This window comes from Lissotriton helveticus, chromosome 4_1, assembly GCF_964261635.1.
Source record: "Lissotriton helveticus chromosome 4_1, aLisHel1.1, whole genome shotgun sequence".
Classification (NCBI taxonomy): domain Eukaryota; kingdom Metazoa; phylum Chordata; class Amphibia; order Caudata; family Salamandridae; genus Lissotriton; species Lissotriton helveticus.
In genome coordinates this window covers 84775557-84799635 of record NC_136063.1, presented here as the reverse complement: position 1 = coordinate 84799635, position 24079 = coordinate 84775557, and the positions used below count along the sequence as shown (strand labels likewise).

The 24079-nt window shown below is 44.5% G+C and overlaps 2 protein-coding genes across 4 annotated transcripts in view; one reads left to right on the top strand and one right to left on the bottom strand.

Annotated features, from left to right (window-relative positions):
- LOC144828379 (E3 ubiquitin-protein ligase TRIM39-like) overlaps positions 1-24079 on the bottom strand; it is a 149102-nt gene that overhangs the window by 117550 nt on the left and 7473 nt on the right. The window lies entirely within an intron of this gene.
- LOC144828380 (zinc finger protein RFP-like) overlaps positions 10210-24079 on the top strand; it is a 341356-nt gene continuing 327486 nt past the window's right edge. Inside the window, exons 1-2 of one of the 3 annotated variants that reach the window (XM_078686492.1) lie at positions 10210-11158; positions 11909-11943. The gene's annotated coding sequence lies outside the window, so the exon portion shown is untranslated. Of the gene's footprint in view, positions 11159-11908; positions 11952-24079 lie in introns of all 3 variants that reach the window. The other 2 variants (XM_078686494.1, XM_078686493.1) reach the window with 2 other exon arrangements.

Sequence of the window (24079 nt, the reverse complement as noted above, 5' to 3'; positions counted from 1 at the left end):
TTCTTAAGACCTGGCTTTTTTCTCAGGCACATCACTGAGCTGCTTCTTTCTACTAATCGACTGACGCGCCCTGTTCCTTCCTACAGCGCCATGAAGCCTCCGGGCGTACGAGCGCTCAATAAATGACAGTTAACATTAACATTAACATTAACTGTGGGAGTGCCCGAAGTTAGGGACGTATTGGTCTGAGGTGGGAGAGCTTCTGAACGCAGTTACTGACCGGGAGGTGGAGTTCGACATGGCGACGTGTCTGCTGCTCTGGTTTCCTCATACGGCAAGGACGAAAGTAACGAGCAAATTTATTGACCTAGGTCTCATGCTGGCCCAAAGAGAGATTACTTGGCGCTGGAAATCCAGGGAGGGCCCACCAGTTAGGAGATGGATGAATGAGTTGTTGAAATGGTCCAGATGTGAAAGTGTGCTCAGAATGCGACAGGCTGCTAAGGCAGGTAACGAAAAGAGCTTGGAACTGGCGAGGGCTTGGGAGATGATAGTGCAGGCTCTGCAAGACTACATGCTGGAATATGATGAGCAATCGGAGGCGGGGTTCCGTGAGGCTTGAAGGACCGAAAGCACACACCCGGCTAATGGCGAGCTTTTGTGTCAGAACCCACAATGGTAACCCACATCAGCAGCAGTTGGGGGCTGGGAAGGGTGGATGGGAGTTATTGGGGTACCAATGTAGTGTCCCGGATGCAGTACTTTTTGGTCCCACAGTGGAGGTCCTCGATCGTGTCCGCCTCACATGGTACGCCAAGGTGCACATGCACCTTGGCGTACCAAATGAAAAATAAAGAATAAACTGAAATCGAACATCGACTCGTCTATGGAACAAAATCCTTTGAACTGTTTTCTGAATCTGCTACAAGTTGTGTATAAAGTGTGCCGGGCTATCATGTATTTGTATATTGTTGAATGCTAGGTTCTTTGAATCAGCTTCTAAATTTAGGAAGTATAGGGAATTGTGCTTCCAGCCCGTGGTTTGCACCTTTTTTTGCCATTAATACTGACAGGGATTACAAGACTAGTGCAGGCAAATTATGCTTTGATTCCCATTTATTTGTCCTTTTGTATCTTCGTCATAGTATTTGAAGTCAGTCCAGCGGGCTTGGTTTTTAGGTGAGGCAACAGGGGGTGGTGCAGAAAAAGGGGGCAGGTCCGGAAGGGGTTGAGAGTAGGTGGTGGTACTGAGTTCAATTCCTAATGCCGTGATTTTATCAGCGAAGAAAGAGGAGAATTCCTTTGCCAATATTAGAGATTTGGGGGATTCTTTCGGTGTTTTAGCCGGTTGATTAGCTTGGTGTTTGACCAGCTCAAAGAGCTTAGGGGTCTATTCTTGGCGTTCCCCAATTCCGGTCTGAAATATTCTTTTTGTGGACTTGAGGATGTGCTTGTTGTAGGAGTTTCTCACCTGGTGGAGGAGTTTTAGATGCGTAGCAGAGGGGTGTTGTCTCCAGTAGGGATCTCCTCTCCATGTTGAGGGATCCAGTGAACCAGTGTCTTTGATTTGTGTTCTTTTTAGTTTTAGAGGGGCAAGGTTGTCCAGAATGTTTGATATAGATGACGAGTAATGTTCAATGAGGTCTCTGACCGTGTTTATGTGCGAGGGATGGAGGGCAGATTTGCAGCGAGCCTCCAGTTTCATAAGGTGAGGTTCTTAGTGTCTCTGGTCCAGCGTTTGGGAATCACTGGTTGCAGTGTCTTTGTCTTGCGTGTCCCAGGTAAAATGAAGGAGATGGAGTGGTGGTCAGACCAGTCACATGGGTCTATGGAGATAAGCTTGACTGAGGATTCCTTAGAAATGATCCAGTCAAGGACGGCCACTTGTGAGATGCTTGGCAGAGATCAGGCTTGAGCCAGGACTTAGTCGGTTAGGAGGTCTTTGATGGCGTTGACGTAGGGATCTTTAGTGTCATTCCAGTGCAGGTTGAAATCACCCAGGACAATCTCTTTGGCATTGGAGGAAATCTTAGTTGTGATGATTTCCAAGAGGTGATCGGTAAAAGAGTCGTTAGAACCTGGAGGGTGGTAAGAAATGTGCAAGTAGCAAACATGTAATGAGTTGCTGCAAATGGAGAGTGCGAGGTATTTGTTGGAGTCAGTGGAGTCCGCCAAGAGTTCTGTGACAAGGAGGGAGGATCGGTAGATGCAGGCAATGCCTCCTCCTTTCCTGTTGGAATGTCTGCCAGTCCGGTGATGTTGTAATTGGGAGGGACTAATAAGTCTAGGCAAGGGGAGGAGTATTCATTGAGCCAAGATTCTGTTAGTATAGCTAGGTCTGAATCTTTGTTCAGGATGAGGTCAGCAATATCAGCGGCATGCTTGACTGCTGAACGGCAATTGATTAAGAGACCAGAGACGGGGGCCGGGGGAGTGTCAGGGGTATGGAGGGTCAGGACTACAGGCGCAAGGTTGCTTTTCATCACACTTCTGTTATGGAGAGTAGGTGGCCTGTTGGGGATGATGGTGACTGTGCTGATGGGGTATCTAGGACTCGTATCTAGTGAACAAGGGATGGCTTGGACAGACTTGTGGTCTTGGAGATTGGCTAGGATATCATTTCCCGTGAGGTCTAGAGGATTAGAGGTGGCGGTGGCGGTGGTAGAGTTGTAGGAGAGTGCGAGAGCTCAGGATTCCTCCTCTGAGAGGTGGCAGGGTTGTTTTCGCGGGCAAAGATGTCTCAGAGGTAGTGGGAGTGGATGCTTGGGAGGCTCGGTGATCGGTGTTGGTGGGGGAGGTATGAAGTGGCTTGAGATTAGCAAGGGAGAGCTCGGCAAGGTGAAGGAGGTTCATAAGGTCCAAAATGGAGCTATGGATGCTCTGGGTTAGTTTAGTCGCTCTGGAGTGCAGAGTTTCGAGATCAATATGAGCTGGGGTTGCTAGAGGGCAAGGGGCAAAGGTTCAGGAACAGTCCAGGGGCCATGTAAGGGTGGAAGGGGAGATAGGTTGGTTTGAGCAGACTCCAGGCTCTTTGGAGGAGTACCTAGCTCGCAATTTTGGTGGATGGCTGGCGGGGAGGAGGTCGGAGGTCTGGGGGCGGCTCTGTTGGAGGTGCCGGTGGATGAGCTATAACGGTAAGGGTGATCAGTGTTGGGAGCCATTAAAGGGCTAGTTTGAACTGAGTCCAGGGTTATTGGGAGCATACCATTCTCCCTGTTGGTGGGGGGCGCTGGGAGGGAGGGGATCAAGGGTATAGGGGAGCGTCCGTAATCAGGGTCAGTAGGCATGCTGGGGAGGATAGGAAGGACTGCAGTGGAAGCCCTTGGGGGTATGCGGGTAGGTGGGCACAATAGGCTGGCAGGACGGTGGGTCATTGGTGCAGGTGTTAGTTACACTATTTGTGTCGTGCACATGGTTTCTGTGGAGGATGAAACGGTCTGCAAATTGATTAAGATTATTGGTTGAGGCTTGAATCAGAACAATGCCATTATTGTAGAGGGTGAAGGTGAGGTCCGCTCGTAGGGTAGAGAAGGGAACATTTGTGAGTTTGGTGCCGTAAGGAATGTTTCTGGTTGAGCAAATGTTAAGAAGGTGCCCAAAGGTTTTGCTCCAGGCGGAGGATCATCTGAAATAGAAAATAAGGTCATTTATACAAATGGCACTGTCGGCGTTGAAGCGCAGGTCGGATATCAGCGTCTCAGGGTGGCTTTTTAGGGTGGCATGCTTGAAAGATTTGGCAGTGGTTTCGGAGAGGGTGGGGGGGTTAGACCAGAGTATAGGAGTTTTCCCCTGACCACATCCCGTCAGGACGTGACATGATCATTAGGGGATGCCACTAATGTGAGTAATAGGCTAAAGAAACTGCGGAGGGGATGAGTCTCTGGGTATGCAGGCGTGGTGGAGCTATGGTGACTGAGGCCTGTCTCACAGGAGTGTTTCTTATTAGTCACCAGGGCGGGGCGGCATCTTGGTTGCGCTTCAGTGTTTCAACTAGGCAAGAAGTGTAGACATCTTCCAGGGACCTGATAATAAAGGAGATCTTAGTGAGCATACAATAGTCGGGGAAGCCCATAGTGCAGTTGAACAATATGAGGTTGTAGCCTGCAATTGAAATTAAGTGAGTCTTCGGGCACAGCAGTGTAACTGTGATGTCAAGAAGTAGAGATTTCAAACCATAAGGATTTGAGACCGCGCCATCTTAGGTCAGGCACTGTGAGGCGAGTCTAATATTAAAGGAGGTCTTCTTCAGGTGAGCAAAAATGAGTCATGAAAGACCCTAGTGTAGTTGAGATCAGATGAAGTTGTGACCTACTCTTTAGAAATTAGGTGAGACTTCAGGCACAGCAGTGTAAACTGTGATGTCACACAATAAAGTTTTCAGACAATAAAGTTTTGAGGCAGCGCCATCTTAAGGTCAGGCACTGTGAGGCAAATCAGGTTGCCTTGGATCGTAACCATTTTAGAGTCAGGCATTGATTGGCATATAGTGTACAGGCAAAAATTAAGAGGTAGTCTTCATAGGCCAGCACACACTCAAGGGCAGAAATGCATTTCATTTTTAGGTGGTGTTTGCAGATCTGCTTCATTAGAGGTATGGTTTCAGGAGCGGTGAGAAATGGCTTGAGATGCACTTCAGGGTGCTGCCATTTTAACAGCTTGGGAGCTTAGCGCAGGACCCTTTAAAGAGTTAACAATGTCTCGGCGAAGATAGGACGTACCTGGCGCGCGTTTTGCAGTATTTTGAAGGCGGACTCCTCATCTGAATCTGCCTTCCATGTGGAGAGGATTGGCAGTGGCAGCATCTGAGGCTCGGCGCCATGGCAAGCAGGCGCCGGGCCGGGCCGGGTCGCGGGTGGTGGTAAGGCTGGGTCATGATAGAAAATGGAGGAAATAAAGCTCAGCGCCCCATCAGCAGCGGAAATGCCAGGGACTGCAGCGTCAAAGGCTCAGCACCGTGGGAAGCGGGTGCCCCGCCGGATCTTGGCAGAAGCGGAGGGGGCAAAACACAGCAACCAATCAGCAGCGGAAAGCCAGGGACTGCCCACCAGCACGACCTTCAGGGAAAAAGGGGAGGCATCCGTGGTCCGCAGCTACAGGCGGGCGTCGGACCCGGAGTGAGAGCTAATTCCATTTGCCAACCGGTCAACCACAAGCAAGCAGACGAGTCGACTCCAGTCTGTCAAGGGGTCGCAATCGGGCTCCAGTCGGGCCCCAGTGCCTTAGCAATTTGGCCGCAGACCGGAGAAGGAAAATGCCGCTGGGCTGTATGGGGCAGTGGGGGACGCCCTGCAGAGATGTTATCCTTCAGATTGCCAGCAGTGCCCCACCAGCTGCATATGAAAATGCAACGATAACCTTTTTTCCTGACCTCATGCAGTAAGTCCAGATGCAATGCCAAAGTTTCTTGGAAGTTAAAAGGGCACTAAAGGACACGGAAATAAAGCATTACATGATGTTTCCAGCAAAGCTATGGGTGAAGTCAGAGGGGGGATGGACATGGTTCTTCTTCACACCCAAAGAGGAATGGAATTGGATTGAGGAGTGGCAAACGGTTGACAGAACTGGGACAAGGAATCACTGAAAAAGGCACTGAAGACACCCTGAGTGCTCCAGCGGTTCGGCGTCACAGGAACAAAGTCAAGATGGACACAAGTCACCACAACATCAGGCGCCTTGAAAGCCAGTGCTACTCTACTTATGCATAATGACTATACCCCCAGAAATTAATAAACATATGTGGGAGTGACAACATGGGGATCTTGTTTCAGTTATATAATATTGAAGTAAGCCTACACAGCCACAAATGATGGGTCAGATGTCATTTATTGACCATTAGTCACAAGAGCTCCCAGGAAACTGCCAACCTGGAGTCTAGGAACAGTATTCAAAGCACACCATTCTGTTTCCATAGTAATGACAATGACATAGTATTAATCTCATGTACAATAGACATAGAAGATAGAAACTAAGTTACCACAATATCTCCCTTCTTTTATAAAACTCAATCTACAACATATTCCAATCAAACAAGACAGTATATGACAGATAATAATAAAATAAAACCAAAACAAAAATGAAAAATAATAAATAAAAGCACAAATGAAATAAGACTTGAAAATTACATTAGAATAAATAAGCAATTGCATGTACAACATTTTCCCAAACCTACTGCTCTCCGTTGTAGAAGCACAAAAGAATTACAGATCCATGTGTTTAGGTGTAACCCGGATGCTATTGCTGCTCCTAGGAGGAACATAAGTCAACTCTGAACTTTTTTAAACAGAAACAGATGTTTTATATTCTCCACAATTATCTTGATTAAGACCCATCTGGTATACTACCTTCTGAGGAAGTCTATAGACCCGAGAAAGGTTCCACCAGTTTTTGCCATTAATCCTTACAGCATGTTGTGTGACTGCGTCAACCTGCACTGGTGAACCAAATTTCGATAAGCCTTTGGGTACACTATGTGGTGACTTGATTTTAACCCAATCTCCTACTTTAATCTTGTTTTCAAATGCTACCTGATTATTTGACTTTTGTTGTTTTGTATTGACCTTTCCTCTCACAAGTCTTACCGCCTTCACACCAGATTGAGATTGATCATAATTTAGCCCACCTTCCTGTGTACCTTTAGTCTGAATATATGAACTCCAATCTTTCATCCAAGCTGGACACAAATGAAATGATGCCTCTTTTCCTCTTAACAGCTTGAATGGACTTGACCCCGTAATAGCATTAGGTGTCGTGCGATGTGCCCATAGCATACTCTGCACTGCCTCTTTAATGTTTAAATTAGAAGACACTGCCCACTGAATGCATTCTACTAAGATTCGATTATTCCTCTCAATAAAGCCATTGGCCTGTGGGTGATAAAGAGCTACTCTCTTATGCACAATACCTGATTGACCCAGAAAATCAGTCATTTCTTTTGAAGTGAACTGCACTCCGTTGTCCGAAACAATCTCTTTCGGAAACCCTTCTCTTGCAAATAGACTCTGAAAGAATTTAATAACCTCATTTGAGTTTGGATCTGTCATGAAATGAACCTCCCACCACTTGCTATATTAGTCTGCCACCACTAATGCAAACTTACACCTATTTGGCAGAATGTTAAATGGACCCACAAAATCCACCGCCAATTTTAACCATGGACCATCCGGCAACACAAGGTGTTGAATAGGAGGAGAAACTATCTTAACAACCTTGTCACTTGAATTACAGATCACACAATCCTCCACCACAGCTGTAATGTGTTGATCCATAGAGGGCCACCAGTAAAAAATTTGTATTCTCTTTTTCTGTATTTGTATTGCCCAAATGACCTTCATGTCCAAAATTAATTATAGCAGACCTTAACTTTTCTGGTGGAACAAATTTTTCCCCCCTCATGACCATTCCAACCTCCTCTACCGTTAATTCGTCTGCAATTTTTGCAAAAGGTTGAACATTTTTATCCAGCTGTTTTTCTTTAGGCCAACCTGTAACAATGTAATGCTTAATTTTCTTAAGGATCAAGTCTACTTCCATAGCTGCAAACCATTCATTTTCAGTGAAGCATCCAACTGAACAAGCATATACAGCAGCAATCAAACAATCCTCTTCAATATCTTCTTTAAAATCATACTTAGACATGGGTACAGGAAATCTTGATAAAAAATCCGCACGGGTATTCTTACCACCTGGTATGTGCGCAACTTGAAAACTATATTGTAAAAGTTTACTACTAAGCCTAGCTATACGAGGTGTATTATCTTTCACAACCTTTCACCGCAGGATAGGAATCAAAGGTTTATGGTCTGTGAGTAGATTAAAGTTCCTTCCCCACAAAAAACATTTGAACCTCTCAATAGCCCAACAACATGCCAAAAGTTCACGTTCAATTACTGAGTAATTTTTCACACTAGGTCTCAAAGCACGTGAAGCAAACCCTACTGTAAATTCCTTTCCTTCCTTCACTTGTGAAATCATGCATCCTAACACATACAGACTTGCATCAACAGACACCGTACACTTTACGTTAGGATCAAATGGTGTCAAAATATCACATGACCCTAATTCTTTTTTTAAATTCAAAAATTCATCTTGACAAGTCTCATCCCATTTAAAGATTGCCCTTTTTTTAAGCAAGTCTCCCATGTGTGCTGTTTTCATCGAAAAATTTGAAATGAATTTCGAATAAAATTTGCACATTCCCAAAAGTGAAGAAACTATTTCCTTCGTAGAAGGACTGGGAGCATCCACTATTGCCTGAATGAGGCCTTCTCTAGGTACTATTCCTGCACCCGAAATCTGGTGTCCCAAATATTCAATGGATTGCACACCAAAAATACATTTCAGCTTGTTTGCTACAATTCCATTCTTTTCCAATCTTGCTAAAACCTTTGATACATAACAATCATGTTGACTTTTTGTCTTTCCAGCCACTAATATATCATCTTGATAAACTACAGTCTCCTCAACTCCTTCCAAAACCCTCTCCATGATGTGCTGAAAGACTGAAGCCGCGGAGGCCAGCCCAAATGGCATCCTTCTAAATTGAAATGTCCCCATAGGTGACACAAATGCTGTAATGTGTTTACAAGAAGGATCCAATTGCACCTGATGATAAGCAGACGCTAGATCAATTTTCGAAAAATACCTAGCCCCTGCAAACTTAGATAGGATATCATCTATCCGTGGAAGGGGATGAGAATCTACCCAAATTTCACTGTTGACACTGCGAAGATCAATGCAGACTCTCAGACTTCCATTCTGTTTGCGCCTGACGTCCAAGGGGGACAACCAAAGTGATGATTCTATTGGTTCAATAGCTCCTGACTCACACATCTTCTTGAGCTCAATTGCCAAATCATCCCTAACACTATGAGGTACAGTACGTAACTTGTGTTTGATGGGGATTGCACCTTCTTTTACTCTTATCAAATGCTTGAAACCAGAAATGCATCCTAGACCATCACCAAACACTTTAGGGAATCTATCAAACCAGGAACTGGATGTATCCTCTACCTCCACATCTTCTACAACTGACACTTGTTCTCTTGTACCTGGTCTAAGTTGCATTTTAAAAAAGCCCTGATGATACCATCCAAGGATGTTGAGTCCTTTTTTCGCCACATACACCTTGCCCTCAATTATTCTACCCTTGAACATTAAAGTAGTTTCAAAAAACCCTGACAGTTCTATTCTCCTTCCCTCATACGAAACAGGGTTTCTATCCGGTGGATTGAGTGATCTTCCCTTCCATGTTTTCTCAAATAACTCGTCAGTAATCATGGTTATGCGAGCTCCTGAATCGACCAACAGATCTAAGGGTTTATTATCTACCAAAACTTCAACAATCGGGTCAACACACTCTTCACTTTCATCCTTTACAACTACAACCAAATCAGATAATGAGCTGACTACCTCTCCATCACTTTCACATTCCTTTACCTTTTCCCCATAAACTGTGTTTACACTATTTTTGGAATTACATACTTTTACAAAATGCCCTTGTTTGCCACACTTATGACATGTAGCATTTTTAGCTGGGCACATTCTTGCATTTGGAAAATGTGCAGCAAACCCACACTTGGTACACGCATTCCTTTGATTTATTTTATTTGGTACATATTTCGCACCTTTTGATTCAGTGTTACTTCCTCTAGATTCTACTTTATATGGAACTTTTGCCTGTACTTTTGTATTTTTTACACTTTCCGACTCTTTTACCACATTAACCATACTTTTCTCTGGTTTTAACTCTTTTTTAGCTTTTTGTGAAAATTCAATACTCTTTACAATCGATATCGTCTCATCCAATGTTGGATTTTTAAGTGTCAATAACTTCTCTTGAACTTTTCCATTGTTTGTATGAACAACAATCTGATCCCTTATTAATTGTGAGGTAAATTGTTCAAATTCACATTCTGAAGCCAGAATTCGTAAAGCCGCCACATAAGCAGTTATGCTCTCACTTTCTTCCTGTTTTCTTGTAAAAAACCTATGCTTGGCCACTACCAAACTACTTTCAACATCAAACTGTTTCTGTAAGCTTCTAACTACTTTCTGAAACTCATCTAATTCTCCCCCCCTTCTCCTAATTGCATTACAGGCAAATGTTCTAATACAGCCTGCCCTTCAAAACCTAAATTATGTTCCAGAATAAAACATTTTCTCTGTGCACTAAATCTGCTGCCACCAATTGCCCCCAAATACTTTTCAAAAGCCCTAAACCATACTTTCCATTTCACAGGTGGATCCCCTGGGAGCTGCAAAAAAGGAGGAGGAGCTTGTACATTCTGCATGTTTACCAGACTTCACACAACAATAATGTAAACTGTTAAATTGTGCTTACAGTGGAATCCTAAAAAAAAATCGTTATCCACATACACATAACGGATTCCACAAACAATGAATCACTTTCTCTTGGATCGTGTTTAAACCCACTCTGCATTAAAGCAATGTTCCCCTTTGTTTCCAAAGTAGCAATGTTTTCATTTCCAAATAACCAGTTAATTATTCAAATTTCAATTCTAATAGTTAATAATAGCGCATAAACATTCCTCTATGCTGCACGCTACCTCCAACTTACACAAACTTGTTCCTCAATTCAGTGTCTCATCCATGTGCCCATACATTGACTCCCGTCTTAATGCATGTAAAACATTCCACGTTATGTAGATGGTTCTGTTTTGATGTTTTCAAGTACAATTTTGTTTTTTTTCCCTTTAAAACATGTAAACATAAGGCTTTTCACTTTTCTTGTTTGTCATGCGCCATTATCTAATACTTTCTTTGAACTTTTCTATTTACTGCTTTAATATCCCTGAACCTGTTACCGTCTTTAGCCCAAAATAGACGCTTTCCTTGAAGAATTGCCGTTCTTGTCAACCTTCGCTCCGCTGACGTGAAGCAAAGAAGCACTTCCGTTCGTGACAACTGTTCTTCTTCCGCTACCGTTGCGCTCCACTGACGTGATGCAAAAGTAAAAAACACTTCCTTGTTACGTCCTAACAATCACGAGTAGCGTTCTTCTCACACTGCTCACCTTACACTCCTCTTATGACGCGCTGTGCTGACGTGTCAAGAATCACCAATACCTTCCCCGGATTCTAAAACGTCACCAGTTGGTTTCTGCAGCAGCAGCGAGCCGAGCTCCAGTAAGATAAAAAAAAACGTTGGGAAACGCTTTTACAGTTGGGAACAGACTTGCTTCCAAACTCTCCTTATTCAGGTACAACTACACAAAAATATTGCCTCCGCTGCTGCAATACACATTAAATTTTTGTTGTACTGTACTTCACGCTTTTCCATATACAGTACAAATATTATATTATCTTCCTTTGTATGAAATGCGCACTTCACGCTGCGATGTAAATTTCTTGAAATTAACTTTCGTTAATAAGATTCCTTAAAAATTCGAAATGAATTTTCCTTTACTCACAGTTCTTTTCAATTCCTTTTGAATTCTCCCAACAGACGTTTTCCACAACGAATGACGTCAAGCATTTTTAAGTACTTCTTTGAATCCAAATCAATTCTGATGCTTGAAGTAATTAATTTTCACTCTGCTCCTGACAAAACTCTGAGATCCTTGATCCCATCAGCGTTGTACTTTGAAACTGAACTTTTTTTCCTTTAAATAAAATATATCCCTTTTTTTTATTAACTTGCCTCCAATGGTAATTCAGAAGCATGAAGACACACGTGGGTAAGGTGACTAATGGCCAGTCCTCGTCACCAATTTGAAGTAAGCCCACACAGCCACAAATGATGGGTCAGTTGTCATTTATTGACCATTAGTCACAAGAGCTCCCAGGAAACTGCCAACCTGGAGTCTAGGAACAGTATTCAAAGCACAGCATTCTGTTTCCATAGTAATGACAATGACATCGTATTTATCTCATGTACAATAGACGTAGAAGATAGAAACTAAGTTACCACAAATATCCCTTTGAATAATGAGTTGTTGTCCTTCCAACAGGACCGCTGGACTTGGGGTCACCATCCTGACTTAAGGTTAGCAGGTAATGTTGCTTCCTCACGTGCACCCTGTTTTGTGTGATTGGCCATAAGTAAGATGATAATCTGTTGTGTTAGGGGTGCCGCAGGAGCCATCCCTGGTGAGCCACACTCCCCCAAATGGTAAAGTTAAAGTTGGGGTGGGACAACAGGTGCCCTGCAGAGTTCGGGGTATGGGTAGTTTCACAACAGTCATGCAGTGAGGGTGGGCTTGGGTTCAAGGGGGGGGAGAAGTGGGGGTATGTTTGAAGAGTTTTGTCTTTTTCCTTTTTGTATGTGTACTATTAGCACCATCGTTTTGCATGCACTAGACTAATTATCCATGCAGTGACACAAGAGGCCGATACACACCTGCTTGATGTTTTCAGTTTGCTTCTTTGCCCTGTACTGGTCCATTATTCGGGTCCAATGCCTTGATTCCTTACATGATGTCTAAAACTGAGATTAAATGTTTGTCCTGGAATGTCAATGGTTTGGGGATAAAATCAAGCGAGGAATGGTCCTCCAGTATCTTAAGAGACACCTCAAGGGTGATGGGGATATAAGATGGTGATACATGCGGGATTTGCATCTAACTCTGGAGGGATGGGGATACTTCTCCGGAAACAATTTCCTTTCATAGGCAACCAAACTTGGTCAGACTACTTGGAGCAGTATGTGGGCCTGTCTGGGATGTGCTTTCATGATACGTTCCTCCGGGTATGCACAATGTCACCTTCCCAAATCTGGGTGCGGTCACTTTGGAATTCCCCATGAGGATCTATTCATGAGAGGGGACTTTAATATGAACCTTCATGATATGATAATGCGGACCGTGTCCCCCTAAGCAGGTGATGCCCACATGAATGGCCTTGGTGGAATTCACCTCCACTCTGAAGCTTACAGACATCTGGCGAACACCTAATCCTGTGTCACTGGGCTATATTTTTCTCTCAGGCGCCTACGGTAGCCTGTCTCGGATGGACTCTCTATGTCCCGCTTCTGTGACGTTCGACATGCGGTGAGAGGAATTTCAGACCACGCCCCGATTTGGGCACTTTGTAGTTCTGATGGCTCCCAAACTCGATGCACCATCTCATTAAGCCCATTGTGCCTTAAAATACCAAAGGTCAGGGAGGGTTTAGCCAAAACCACTGAGCACTATTTTGCAGTAAACGAGCCATCAGTGAACTCCGTGCAAATACTGTGGGAAGCCTACAGTCCTGTCGTTAAGGGACAGGCCCTCTCTCTGACAACTGATTATAAAAAATGGAAAAGGGCTGCAATAGATAAACTGGAATGGGCCCTCACAGTACTTGAGAACAAGCTAGCATTGAGCACAACAGGACGACAATAAACATCGTTTGAAACTCAAACAGCGAAAATATAGTGACTTGGTGACGGAGGCTGCTAAGATTTGACATTGAGCATTCCAACATTGAATTTATAAAGTAGATGATAAAGCAGGGAAAGTCCTATCTTGGTTGGATAAGCATGAGATAGCTTATATGTGCATGACAGACGATGAACATCTTTCCATTCCTCAAGAGATAGAGGAAGTCTTTGTGCACTATTATGCCCATCTCCATCCCCCTGCTTCTCACAAAACAATTGTTGACTCTCATGAATAACTAGCATACTTACCCATTCCTGCACTCTCAGCGGATGACCAATCCATTCTAGAAAATAAATTTACGAAGGACGAGATAGAATAGGACATTGGTAACACATAGTGTTGGTCATTGGTGAGCGAGGGTAGAAATCAATGCAGTTTTTAGTGTTGGGCTGTGGTGAGCGAGGTTAGAAATTACTGAAGTGTTTAGTTTTGGTCAGTGGTCACTGAGGGTTGAAATGACTGCAGTGTTTAGGGTTGGACAGTAGTGAGTGAGGGTAGAAATGACTGAAGTGTTTAGTGTTGGTCGGTGGTGAGCAAGGGTAGAAATGACTGCAGTGTTTAGGGTTGGACAGTAGTGAGTGAGGGTAGAAATGACTGAAGTGTTTAGTGTTGGACAATAGTGAGTGTGGGTAGAAATTATTGAAGTGTTTAGTGTTGGGCTGTGGTGAGCAAGGGTAGAAATGACTGCAGTGTTTAGTGTTGGACAGTGGTGAGCAAGGGTAGAAATGACTGCAGTGTTTAGTGTTGGACACTGGTGAGCAAGGGTAGAAATTATTGAAGTGTTTATGGTTGGGCAGTGGTGAGCGAGGGTAGAAATGACTGAAGTGTCTAATGTTGGTCAGTGGTGAGCGAAGTTAGAAATGACAACAGTGTTATTGATGGCCAGGTGTGAGTAAGGGTAGAAATGATTGAAGTGTTTAGTGTTGGTCAGTGGTCACTGAGGGTAGAAATGACTGAAGTGTTTAGTGTTGGTCAGTGGTGAGCGAGGGTAGAAATGACGGAAGTGTTTAATGTTGGGCTGTGGTGAGCGAGGGTAGAAATGACTGCAGTGTTTAGTGTTGGTCAGTGGTCACTGAAGGTAGAAATGAATGAAGTGTTTAGTGTTGGTCAGTGGTGAGCAAGGGTAGAAATTACTGAAGTGTTTAGTGTTGGGCTGTGGTGAGCGAGGGTAGAAATGACTGCAGTGTTCAGCTTTGGGCAGTGGTAAGCGAGGGTAAAAATGACTGAAGTGTCTAATGTTGGTCAGTGGTGAGGGAAGGTAGAAATGCTGGTAGTGTTAAGTGTTGGTCAGTGGTGAGCGAGGGTAGAAATGACTCAAGTGTTTAGTTTTGGTCAGTGGTGAGCGAGGGTAGTGAGAGAGCACAAATTTGAATAAGAATTATGTATAGGCCATATTTACAAGCATATCATGAAACGTAGGAATGAAATGTATATCGTAACATGAAGTTGACGCTTATAGTATAAAAGTCAACGGAAAGTGACAACATGGTATAGGAAATGTATAACTGTATTCATATTAGAATGTATTAGATCTAGAAGGCCCGTATACGTAATGGGCTAATGTAGAAATGCCTACGAACAGTAGAACGTGCAGAGTAGAATTCATGTACGTGTGTAACTTTAAATACAGAAACGGCGAGAAATGTAACATGGAGAAATGTGCAAGGAGCATACACATAACGATGTAACCAATGAGAATATACTTTATATTCTATGTATGAGATTATATTCTATATATTCTATGTAAAATTGTATTCGCTTAGAAGAAAGTATTGGCTAAAGGCGTTCATATGTAAATGTATGTTAAGGGTTATACTGTGTAGAAGAAGTTTGTAGGAATGCTGGAAGAGTTAGGTCATTTGTGATTATAACCTGACTAACCAAGAGTTCGCAGGAGCATAGTCCAATGTATGTAATTTAGTGGGCTCGCAGGAGTCGTGAATAGTCTTCACTTGAAGGTGCGAGCCGAAGAGTCTAGCATTTGTTAGATTTAAGGTGACAAATGTCGAACGAAGTTTATTGCCTAAACATGAGAGGAGGCGATTGGGATTTGAGCTTTGTTTTGAATGACCATTCACAGGATCTAGTAAGGTCAAAGAAATAATTGTAAGTTAAAGTCTTGTTTAAGTTCATATGACTTTTGATCTGAAAGTGTCAAACTAAAGTCGCCAACAAGAAGATGAAGATGACATTTAAGGAGAAGGGTCAACCTAACGGACGACGCAAAGAGATGAAGCAATGGAAAGAGCCAGAAACTGACATCATCGGGGAAAGTCCGTGGTGGGCGTCAAGGGGCGTTCCACCCACACTGTGATTGTGTATTTTAGGGACAGCACCCCGGGGAGGAGAGGAGAGGAGATAGCAATGAGCAATTGGAGATTAGGAACAGCGAGGTGAATTGCTCAGAGCGAAGGCAAGGGTAGATGCCTTGAGCAGATGCGCTGAGAGAGATCAGAGCGCAAGGGAGCAGTAGGCCGAGGACCCTTAGAAGAGCGGATGGGTAGGCAGAGAGGGTACTGCTTCTTAAACTTAAGTTACCTTTAGAGGCTAAGAGAGTTTGAACTTCTTTGGAAGTCAAACTGCTGACACCTTTTTAGGGAAGAAACTTGCGAAATAGGGATGTCACCTAGTATAGAGTAGGGACAGATTTAACTTGATTATTTTTCCCTTTCTGTAGATGACGCAAAGGAACCACTTTACATCGAAACTTTAAATTGCTGATTTTGGAATTGATTTTGTATTCTTTGTATACTTTGAGATTTATCCTGAGAGGATTGTAATTTGCATTCAAATTCGATTTTATATAAACCTTTTAAACTTTATCAGTTGTAAGTGGTTCTTCAGAGTGGCGTCATTTAATGGGGCCGAACTAAACCTGTGTGGGGGTGGTCTTTTACTCAATGACAGATACTAGCGGTCCAAAAATTACGAATGAGATAAATTATTAAATTGATTATAAATTGATACCAAAATCTCATTCCCCGCAGTTGGTAGCAGAGTATGATGGTTATCTTCTTGAGGAAGACGACCTAGGCCAGGTTTAGTTTACCCCAAGGTCCCTAGTCATCGACGACCAGAAGAAGAATCCCTGCCGAAGAAGGTGCTGACGGTGCGTCGAGAGAAAAGCAGCAGAATCGGTCGAGAGTGAGTATAAGGGTCATGCGTTGTAAGATTGCGGTGTTTTATGTTGTTCCTGTGTTGTAATGTCAAGCGGAGTTGAATGCCTGTAGTGTGATTGAGGGAAGGTTGTGAGCGCGCGCAACCGGATAAAATCTTATGTCCAGAGGGCTTAAGTGGTTCGGGTGTATCGAACACCCAGAGTAATTTGTCTACCATTTAAAGGGGGTCATGAGGTACCATTGATCGCCCGCAGACCGATGATAGGGGGAGCGTTTGAGTGAGTGTATGAGTAAACGCATGCTGGTCGTACGTTTACTGTGTGTAAGTAACCTATCAGTTGAGGTGAACGTCTGACCGTACGAGGAAAGACGTCTCGCCAGTTGAGGTGACAATTACAGTTAGACTGTGGCCGTACAGTCAGAGAAAAGTGATCGCTTGGACGGAAGTAGTCATTTTTCGGCGTATGAATGAAACGCATGCAAGACCGCGAGACGAGTTGAGAAACGAAGGAAACTGCTGTAGAGGGAACAAGTGACGTCAGCGTAGAATCGCGCTGAGATTGGTCAGTCGGCGTAGAACAGCGTTGGGATAGGCTGATTAGCGAGAGTCGCACCGGGATTGGTGGTTGTCATCAGGACGTAAATAAGGAAGAGAATTAATAAGAGAAAAATCGTAGATCATCAAAAATGAAGTGCCTTAAGGGTTTAAGAAAGATCTTTAGGAAGAATAGAAGAAACTTATATGCCGGAGAAGAAGCTCCACCAGAGGGCACACCAGCTTATCATATGGCAGTAAATGTAGGCTTACACTCAATAATGTGGATCTCCGAGTGGAATAGGCTAACAGAAGGGGAAAAGGAACTGACGTTTCCGAGATTCGGAACGTTTAAACTAGACGTGTTGAACCAACTGAAAGCAGTAATGCTTGCAACAAGACCTCTACCGAGGCCAACACAATTCGAAGCTCTTAGTGCATGGTTTAGAGCAGCACACGAGAAGAGTTTAAAGAGACGCCAAGAAAGAGTGAGACGATCAGTAAAGGCAGTGCAGGATGCCAAATGGGATGAGGAAGCTAAGAAGTGGAGAGTGCAAAAGATAGAAGCAGACAAACTGTTCACCATGATAGAAGCCACAGGAGAAAGGAAACCTCTAGAGGAGGAAGATGAGGAAAGCGAGACGGAGGAGGATGTGATAGAGAGGCTGTTAACAGATAGACCACCTCCATATAGCGGTGAATCCGCAAGTCCCATATTACAGCAAGGGGACGGAGCTAGATGGGGAGAATATAAATCGATCCCAGTAACGGAGTGGGACTCCAACAAGAGTGAGGAAATACCCCAAGCTAGTTCCGAACAGAGAGTAGTGGGAAGATTCGTGGTCCAGAAGGTGCCAGAGACGCAAAGCGCAAGGTCGTACCAAATGCCAGACGCTTTACAAGTACCTGTCACCATAGGCCCTATTGTGTCAATCTACAACCCAGAGGGGGTCCAGCAGGAGGAACAGGCACGATGGGACAGGGAAAGGGCAGAGATGGAGAATAGGAATAACATGATGAATCCTCAAAGACAGAGATTAGCACCAGTGAGTCGGAGTACCCCATTAGATTCCGCAACGGGTCCCAGGATAGAACAAGGGGGTCAAAGAGGATCAATGGATTTGAGGGGACCGAAACCGAAATCCTATAAGGAATTAAGGGAATATCTGAACGAATGGGATACTGCCGAAGAAGCTCGGAATAAAAGTTTAGAAACAGGAGCTGAGTGGAGAGACCAGGATAACAAGATCCTCTCTCATTGTGGAGCTGGAGAAAGCAGCCCGAAGTGGGAGAGAGGGAGTCGAGAAAGTAGAAGAGATACGAGTCCTACCATTAGCGGCAATAGGCAAATGTGCGATGACAGGAGTGCAGGGTGTGGCGAAGTGCCTCGCGTCACTTTCAGTGAGGGAGAACGAAGGACGCAGGAGTACCGGAATACCTTTAGGTGCACACACCATGCTCCGGATGAAAATGCCCAACATTGGAATCACGGGAACATGGAGAGTCGCGAAGGGTCTCGCCATGCGTCCGGTGATCTAGGACGAAGTCATGAGAATATAGGGAGTCGCGAAACGTCTCGCCATACATCCGGTGATCACGAACGAGATCGCGGGAGCATGGAGAGCCATGAAGGACCTTATCGGTTGTTGAGTGATACCAGACAGCAAGCGAGTTACAGTGGTTTAGAACAGCACGGAGGATCTTATCTTGTATCTGGAGAAACCGAATCGAAAAGACGGAATGTAGGGTTGAAGGATGGAGCATTGTTCCACCACACCCCAAGGGAAGATGGAAAGGCTTGGGATCTAGAGAGGTGGGAACAAAGAGATGGAAGAAAAATTCCTCATAACTCACCTGTGCTCAGGCGTAGGGCGCATAGTGGAGGAGAGAGGGATGTAAGAGAACAACCTAGGACTGACGTATTGAGAGCCGAAATAAAAGCAAGACGCATAGATGTAATGAGTTTAAAATCAGACTTAGATGAAATAATTGACGGCACAGTGGCAATTGAGAGGTTAGAGCTGTACGCACCAGATGAGATACTGTTTTTATCTAAAGACGTTACTCGGAAAGCGAGAGCAGCTCATGAGAAGTTATCTGAATTGGCAGAAAAGTACATGATAGACATATCACGGACTAAGGCTTTACAGGCCAACCATAGGCTGAATTGCACGGATCAAGATCTAGATGAGCGCAGAACGATTGGACTGAGAGTACACATAAGGGAATTGGTCATGTGTATTAGAATATGGAGAGATCTGGATAGATGGGAGGAAAGATGGTCCAAGAAGGGATCTGTCAGACGGAGTACACTTGTGAAGTCTCAGGATACAGACCTAATGCGAATGGAAGCTTTCCCTTTGCGAGAAATCGCGAACGGAAACTACGTGCATGTACCATGGAGTAGGGGGGATTTAGCGGCATTCACTAATTCCTTCCCGAAACTTAGAGAAAATCCCGTTGAGTGGTACAAGCAGGTAGAGAGGTTCGTGAAGATCTCTAAGGTACTGTGGATTGATTTGAACACATTGTTCGATATCGTAGTACCCGGAGACTTGTGGACGGCATGCAAACTTAGTATTGAATGGCCCACTTCTGAGCCTCAGAGAGATACCCAGACAGGTGGTCCATCAGACAGGGTCATGGAAAAATACGAAAGGGTAATAACATGGCTAAAAGAGAAAGTGCCGGTGCAAGACATAGACTGGGTTAAGATAGATCGAACAACTCAGGAGCCTAAAGAGACAGTTCACGAGTTCTATGAGAGATTACTGAAAGCATTCAAACAGTACAGTGGTTTAGACGTAATGGATCCTAAAGACATAGGACAGTTTGTGTCAAAGTTTGTTCTCGGATTGAGACCAGACATAAGCCTGATGATTCAACAGCACTTGATCTGTTGGCAGAACAAACCTTTAGATGAGATTCTGAGGTATGCTAGATACTGTAGCGATGAGATAGACTCGAAGGCAAAGAAGCTCAAGGAAAAGTTAATGCTAGTACAAATGCAAGCAGCTGGAAAGGGTGGACAGCGACAGCAGGGAACAGGAGCGCAGGCAAAGAAACAGAATAATCAGACCAGAGAAGAGGAAGAAAGACCGAGACCGAGAATGGATATCGCAACACTGAAAAGAACAACCAGGTGTCATCAGTGTAACGAGGTGGGACATTGGAGACGCGAGTGTCCTTATAATATTGAGACAGGGGAATTAGAACAGGAGGAGGAAGAGGTACAGAATAACGTGGTTAAAGGAGCGACAGTCCCGAAGGGAAAGTTTATCAAAGGGGGGACTCAGACTCCTCGAGCCCCGTTTCCTCAACCACCTCGCATTACGAATGGAGGGAAAACCTACAGACAAATGCCATTATTCGTAGGAGGAGAAGAATGCTACTACGTTGATCCTCTTACAGGGCAACGAGTGAATAGGGAAGAAGACTGTACTTTAGGAGCAGCCCTGGAAGTAGATCAGAGAGGACCATACGTAGAAGCTGAAGTAGCTGGATGTCCTACGACCTTTTTGGTGGATACGGGAGCCACAAGATCCACGTTGAGATCAGCGGTAGTCCCAGGTCTGCCGATATCAGGAGAAATGATTCAGGTGGTAGGAGTCGCAAACAAGAGGATGACGAATCCTCTGACGGAACCAGTGTCAGTAAAGATAGGGAATTACAGTGACGAACATCAGTTTGTGATCTGTGATTCTAGTCCGGTGTGTTTGCTAGGAAGAGATCTGTTGTGTAAACTGAATTGCACAATACATTGCACACCTGAAGGAGTAGAAGTGCAGACCAACGATGAGGATGCCGATTTTAAAGTTGTGAACTCGCAGGAATGTGTGGAACTATATCCTACCCTGACAGTGGAGGAGCTTCCACAGGATTTGAGGGAGAAAGTGTCAGCTGAGGTGTGGGATTTTACTGGAGAAGAAATAGGCTTGATCAAAGGAGTAGAACCAGTAAAGATCTTGGTAAGACTCAATGCCGAATATCCAAGAACACCACAGTACAAGTTGACACCAGAGACGATTGCAGGAATAAAGCCTGTGATCGAATCCATGATTAAACAGGGAATACTGAAGGAGATCGTGGGTAGTCCATGTAACTCACCGATTATGGGTTTGCAGAAACCTAGTGGAAAATACAGAATAGTGCAGGATCTTCGGAAGATTAATAATATTGTTGTCTCATGTTGTCCAGTGGTACCGAATCCATCAGTGATATTATTTCAGATACCGTTCCAAGCTGAATGGTTCACCGTGATAGACTTGTGCCAGGCTTTCTTTTCGATTCCTTTAGATGAAGAGAGCCAGTATCTTTTCGCTTTTAAGCTGGAAGATCGCGTTTTAACATGGTGTCGTATCCCTCAGGGGTATACAGAAAGCCCGTCGATTTTTAACCAGCTTTTAAAGAGAAATCTTGAAAGTCTAGTGCTGCCCAAGAACTCAGTTCTAGTCCAGTACATAGACGACCTCCTAGTTGCGTCAGAAACAGAGGAAGCTTGCAGAGAAGACACCATCACCTTGTTAAATCACTTGGCCGAGAATGGACACAAGGTGTCACCAAGTAAATTGCAATATTGTAAGACTGAAGTGCAATACTTGGGCCACAGGATTGAAAAGGGAAAACGGAAGGTGTCTCCAGACAGAATAGAGGCGATTATGAAAATGAACGCGCCTACAACTCAAAGAGAGGTCAGGATGTTTCTAGGCATGGTCGGTTATTGTCGACAGTGGATAGCTAACTTTTCGCTGAAGGCAAAACCGTTATTGCAACTGACGCACAAAGGAGTGAGTGATCCGGTACCATGGGACAAAGACTGTTTGATGGCATTTTTGCAGCTGAGGGAGGACTTATGTCGTGCCCCGGCTTTAGGAATGCCTGATTACACAAAACCATTTTTGCTTTACTGCTACGAAAGAGAGGGATGCGCTTTAGCAGTTTTAGCTCAGATCCATGGAGATGCGCGTAGGCCAGTGGCGTACTTTTCGGCTACATTAGATCCAGTAGCCGCAGCGTTGCCCGGATGTCTCAAATCCGTAGCTGCAACGGGTGTCAGCATTGAAAGATCTGAAAGCGTGGTAATGGGACATCAGTTAGTGGTGTACGTACCGCATTCTGTGGAATTGTTAATGACCAGGACTAAGACTCAGCATCTGACGAATAGCAGGCTCACACGCTACGAGCAAGTCATACTGGCTGCCGAGAATGTGACCCTAAAAAGATGCTCTGTCTTGAATCCTGCAACTTTGATGCCACTTCCAAATGAGGTGGATGATGAAAATTGTACAGATCATGACTGCCTTGATGTGACTGAACTATGCACCAAACCGAGACCCGATATCGTAGATGAGCCATTGACTGACCCTGATGAAATTTTCTTTGTTGATGGTTCATGCGTAAGAGACGATATTGGTCAGCTGAGAGCAGCTTATGCAGTTTGCACGATTACCAGAGTTATAGAAGCCGCTTGCCTGGAAGGAGTACACTCCGCTCAGGTAGCTGAAATTGTTGCTTTGACTCGTGCTTGCTTAGCAGGCGACAAACTTCGAGTCACCATATACACCGATAGCCAGTATGGTTTCGGGGTAGTTCACGATTACGGGCAGTTATGGTCTCAAAGAGGTTACATGACCTCCTCGGGTTCTCCCATCAGGAATGGAGAATTCGTGAGACTATTGTTAGATGCATTGCAAGGACCGTCAGCTATTGCGGTTGTCAAATGTGCTGCGCACACGAAGAACGTAGACTTTGTGTCGCAGGGCAATCATTATGCTAATGAAGTAGCGCGTTACTGCGCAGAGCAAGGTTATTCTCACACTGATGTTAAAGTGGGGGGAGTACAGGAAAGAACTGAATTGACAATGTTGTTAGACACTGTAGATACGTGGGATGAGTTAAGGAGTGTTCAGGAGAATGCACCAGATGTTGAGAAAAAGGGCTGGGAAACAGCGGGTTGTGTGAAAGGCGAAATGAATTTTTGGGTCTCTGCCGATGGGAGAGCAGTTTTACCAAATGAACTTGTTAGTCCAATGGCAAGGAAATTGCATGGATCAGCACACATAGGAAGAGATGCCATGGTGAGAGTATTCAGACAAACGTGGTTTAATCCTAAGTTTAGAGTAGCGGCAGAAGCAGTATGTCAGCGATGTGCGATTTGTCAGCAACTAAACGTGGGAAAGAGAACACCAGTTACCTTGAGTCACATTGGGAGGTCTGGGGGGCCTTTCAATAGAATGCAGCTTGATTTTATAGAAATGCCTCCATGTAACAGACTCAGATACGTTTTAGTGATTGTCTGCATATTTTCTAGATGGGTTGAGGCTTACCCTACACGTAGATGTGATACACTTACAGTAGCAAAATTGTTACTTAGAGAGTTAATACCGAGGTTTGGGGTGCCATCCTCTTTGGAATCGGACAGAGGAACTCATTTCAACAGCGAAATAGTGAAGATGTTGTGCTCAGCTTTGAATATTGATCAAAAGTTACACTGCAGCTATCGACCCGAAGCTTCAGGGATTGTAGAACAAATCAACAGTACAATCAAGTCCAGACTGGCTAAAGTTTGTTCATCGACATCCCTGAGTTGGCCAGACGCACTTCCAGTGGTTCTTATGAGCATACGTAGCACACCTGATAGGAAAACAGGCCTCTCTCCACATGAAGTGCTAATGGGGAGAGCTATGAGATTGCCATCGGTTCCAACTGCAGCGCTAGTGAACATCACAGACGACTTGATTTTGGACTACTGCAAGGGACTATCTGATGCCATTAATTCTGTGTCCCTCCAGGTCCAGGCTGCAGAGGTTCCATCAGCACAAGACTTGTGCCATGACCTGAGTCCTGGAGACTGGGTCCTGGTGAAGAAGCATGTCAGGAAGAACTGCTTAGACGTGCGTTGGCGAGGACCATTTCAAGTCATACTTGTCACGAACACTGCGGTGAAGTGTGGAGGCTTGCCAAACTGGATACATGCCTCACACACCCGAAGAGTGCCAACACCTCTAGAAGAAACAGCTCCTCTCTCGGATGAGAATCCGGCGGAAAACGGAGAAGCCATAGAGGGGGAAAGCCAAGCTGTGGAGGTGATCGAAGAAGCTGAGA